This window comes from Gavialis gangeticus, unplaced genomic scaffold, assembly GCF_001723915.1.
Source record: "Gavialis gangeticus isolate Ggan-Ray unplaced genomic scaffold, GavGan_comp1, whole genome shotgun sequence".
Taxonomy (NCBI): Eukaryota; Metazoa; Chordata; order Crocodylia; family Gavialidae; genus Gavialis; species Gavialis gangeticus.
In genome coordinates this window covers 16,018,976-16,023,715 of record NW_017729008.1, presented here as the reverse complement: position 1 = coordinate 16,023,715, position 4,740 = coordinate 16,018,976, and the positions used below count along the sequence as shown (strand labels likewise).

Below are 4,740 nucleotides of genomic sequence, written 5' to 3'. Positions count from 1 at the left end.
AAAAAAAAAAAAAAAAAAAAAACAACTTAGCAACCCATGAAGTTTATCTTAAATTTGTATAATACCCCACAGGAGTTGAGGTAGAGGCAGGGACAGAATTCAATTAGCCAGGGTAATATTTACCTACCTTAACCCTAAGCCTCTCCTTTCTCTTTGCAATCCCCTCCCTACCTTATGTACTACATATAGTGCAAAGAAACCATGGCAGGGATGCTACAGGTAACAGAGCAGGGTGTGCATCAGAGCAACAGGAAGTGCTCATGTTATTAAAGAGTTAAGATGCATGCACAGTTGAGGACTGAATTGTACAGGAAACCTTGACTGTGGCATTTCCTAACTTCTGCATGTTTGACTTTGACTAGCAAATAGGTGGGGGGGGGGGGTTTACATCTCTGTACTATACACAGACTAGGTAAAACTTAACTCTAACCTTGCTTTCTATAATATGAAATACAACAAAACATGTCTCAGAATATTCTCATTTAATGGATAAATGAATGTTTATTGATTGAGGAAGCTTTCATAACTAGCTTTTTGCTGTCATTCCAGTACTCCATGAGCTACCAGCCACACCGACAGTGGGATTACTGTTTACAACTACAACATTTTGAAACTTTAGAAGAGTCTAAGGTCTGTATTCAGACAAATTAAAAGCAGAAGTGAGCTGCAGGGAGCTTCATGGAATTAATTCTGTTTGTGGTTTGTGATGTCAACAAAGTTCCGTTTTTCCTTGTTCTTCTTGGAGTTAGTTCGTATCTTGCTCCAGCCCAGTCATTATTATGTACACTCTTTTCTCAGTGTGTGTCAGGGCAACTCCCATAAATCCTGGCTGTACTAACATACACAGAGGACTCCGCTTTAGTATTTACTGCTAGACACAGAGCTTGTCCCAGCCTACATGCAACATGTAAATGATCTCTCATAATAGAAGTGCGTTTTGCACAGAAATGCAAGCTCATGATTGGGACCACCTGAAATACAACATAGTAAATCCCATCTCTGGCTTCTAGTATTGAATACACCCCATATCTAACAACTCAAGATCAATTATGCTATAGTGCCCACTCATGGTCAGAGGTACATGATTTGATTAATCAAGTCCCATTGCTGTAAATTGGAGGCTTACCATCTAATTAAAGGTGTTAAACTCAAGTAATCAAGTCCTGTTATAATTAAGTAAATAAAACCTGCAGGGCAGTCAAGGATTTTGTGCATGTCCATTTTACCAACAACCACCAGGGATGGATTGGAAATGTTAACATCTACAATGCAATCAAAGAACAATGACCTCCACAGCCTAGTCACCAAAGTCTATTGGCTTTGTCCAGGCTGTAGTCATCAGTCCATCAAGAAAATATGCTTCGAAGTACAAGAGAAGAGTTCAGCTGCCAGCACAGCCTAGTCACCCCAGGGGAGAACCTCGTAACCTGCGCACAGCTGACCATCTCAGCAACAGATCCACACCCTGTGAAAACTGCAACTATCAGAACTGCTTCCTTGCCCATGATTGGTGAGAAAGCACTTACAGCTCAAGCTACACTGGACTTGATTATAACTTGCTTTCTTTGTGTATTGCAATAGCCTGTCATTTTCTTACCAAGCTCATTATTGAATTTAATAAAGCCCTTCTGCTTAATATTGATGGAAGTGGTGTGTCAATCCTCTTAAAGCACTAAGTATCCCATTTTAAATTGCAACATTTACTGTTTCAGTTGTTCTTACAGTGAATAGAGGTTGCATTGATAACAGACCTTTTAAATCTGAGGATCACCTACTCAACGGGATAGACATATTATTCTATCAGTCACTGGAACGCAGCTGCTTCCAGAAGGAAGTGTTCTAGCTGCTGAACAGCAGATATCATGAGTTTAGGAACAAAAATTAAGAGATCTATAACCAAATGAAGCTACAGGGAGAATTTAAGTAAATATAAAGCTGGTCAAACTCTTGGAATCAGCCACTGTATTCCAAAACAGTCCACAAGGCTTTTACTGTGGACAGGACCTCAGATTTTACATCCTATCTGAAAGATGGTGTCTTATGCCATTAATATTCTGCACATATTTGTTCATTTCTACCTCAGAAAGACGGATGTAACCTATTGTTACAAAAGGTCACCTTCCTTCAGTCTTTGGATTTTTCTTCCAGCTCTCCTATCTAAGGGCTCCTAGGATAAATCTCCTCTTAGTATTTGCTTTCTGACAAGATCTCATCTAAGGTGAAGGATTCAGCAAAGCAAACCAGTTATTAGTACCATAATGTACTACTCTCCAACTGTCAAACTGTGAGGCAGCACTGAGTAGAATACAGCAGGGGTCTGTACCATATCTAATACTGCTGAATGCTTACACTTTAATCCATAACTTGGATAGTGGAGTAGTGTTGCTAATCATATTCAGAAAGAAAAAGTAGAAGAGACCATAAGTAAAATTGAGAGAGGCGCACAATTAAGTCATTAGCAAGACAAACAATAATCTTACCATACATATTTTTCAGTACAGTATTTAAGCTACCCATAATTAAGTCATAAGAAACCTCCATCAAATCTCAAAAAGTCACCTTTGGATGCAGAACAGTCCCAGTGCCAAAGCAGAATTGTTCAGAAATGTATGTAGACATCTGGAGATGACAACCACCACCCTCCAACATTAAACTTACCTGCTAATTAAACCTTAAACAGAAGTAGGGCACTACCAATCCTTACCATTATTAGAAATAATTTACCACAAATTTTTTTTAAATCAAAGAACACATTAATACATTTTGTTGTTATTATTCTAAAATAAAAAATGCCAAATCTTTCACACTATATCTGTAGTAACATACTTCTAATTAGAACTGCATTGGCTCTATATTTTGAATATGTAGCACAAATAGATAGGGACAGATTGTAAGAGAGGATCATTTGAACAAAACATCTCTGCAGCAACTCATTGTAATGATACAAGCAGGGAATTAAGACTTCAACAGAAAGATTAGCAGGACAAGCAGGTGAATTTCTAAACAAGGTCAGGTTTTCATGCAAATAATCCTACCAATATGTTACATATTTGGAAGAAGGAATGTTTAAGTGACACTTGTCTGATCCTTACATAGTCACTTAGACTCATTCTACCCTACACACATTTGGCAGAAATGCAGTAAAATGACCCCTCCAACTCCTATGTTTCTGCTCACAGAAGAGTATGGTCTCATGAGCCTGATCCAAAGCCATCTGAAACCTGTTGAAATCTTTCCATTAATAGTAAAGGATTTTGGATTAGGCCTTAGAAGCATTAACTGTATAAGATAATGTAAAACTTTGTAGTCAAGTGTCATAGTTCTTCCCCCTTCTCCAAATAAACCAAACCAGTATTTTAAAACATTTGATAATTAAATCCCAAATCTTACCTAAAACTCTACTTTATTGAGTTTGGAATAATGCAAACTAGGACAGTGATCACGTTAGACAGGCATTCCAGGCTACCTGTGTTTCTGTCCTCTGGCCTAGAAGCAATGAAAGCAGCCATTACAGGAAAGTCAATCTGATCCTGAGTATGCAAGATACACTGGAGAAGCTATGTCTACAAAAATGCAACAATTGCAGCTCATGAACTACCTTTAAAACTAGCAAGCTTTGGGTACAGTTAGCAGAGTAGCCATAGAACTACAGGCAAAAGTTCACCCAAGAAGCTGGGTGCTCTGTGCTGCCCCCTGCCCTAATGCTAGCTAGTATCCAAGCTAGCTGGGAATACACTCTCAATTACTTGCATGCAGCTTGGATTCAAATAGAATAATAAATTTACTTTTTCTGCCAATAAAAGTAAGTGGGTACAATGAACTCACCTTCCACTGACTATTAGAGTGGTTCCTTGCTTGCCTCAAATTCTGTGCACATATTTTAGAGAAACGTGTTCTGAAGCAGTATCTTGTTTGATTAACTACTTAATGCTTTGGTAACCTGAATGCAGGTGAACAGATTTCCCTCTTTAAAATGTACAAAATCATCATGGGGCATTTTGTCTTTAAACATTACTTCCAGTTTTGAAGGCAGGCACTATCTAGCCCTTTGTGTTGTAAGAGAAGACATCTAGACAGGTCTAACTAGGAAAATTATTCAATTTATGAAAGATCCAAATATATTCTACGGAGTACGTAATTGATCGTCCAGGGTGATGAGCAAGATAGCGCCAATCCAGAACAAAAAACCGGAAGATTAGCATCTTACAAGAATCAGTCTGCAAGTGTGCAAATCCCTTTATTTTTTAAGCAGATCTGGTACTAATTTTATATTATACTCCCCCTACATGACTACAGCAATTTAAATGATTTAACACCCCTACATACACTTAAATGTGGGGGAAAATTAAGCCACACCACTCCGAACATTTCCTAGCAAGTTTTTGATTTTTTGACTTTGCCAGTTTTACGTGCTCAAACACATGAAGTGGACAGTGCCCTTCCCTCTCACCTGGGGACCCCATCTTAACTATCAGACTTGATGATCTATTGAGGTCCTTTCTGACCTTAACATCTATGAATCTATTAATGCTGGGGGGAAAGCAGTGGCACTACTGCCCCCCCCAATGCCAAATTTCCCAATTTGTGGCCAGTCCCATGAGCTGCATTTGGGTTGTGGGCTGGGAGATAGAGTGCTCCTGTAGTACAGCAGCACAAATTTTGCTATGGGAAAAAACAAAAAAACCCCAAAAAACCTGAACAAGGTGGGTAGTGGAGTCCCCCAGGGCTCGGTCCTGGGGC

General features: G+C 38.9%; 1 long non-coding RNA gene across 1 annotated transcript in view; it reads right to left on the bottom strand.

The window, feature by feature from the left end:
- Positions 1–481: 481 nt before the first annotated feature.
- LOC109292149 overlaps positions 482–4,740 on the bottom strand; it is an 8,123-nt gene continuing 3,864 nt past the window's right edge. The window contains exon 2 of the long non-coding RNA XR_002096048.1: positions 482–2,213. This is a non-coding gene — a long non-coding RNA (uncharacterized LOC109292149). The remainder of the gene's footprint in view (positions 2,214–4,740) is intronic.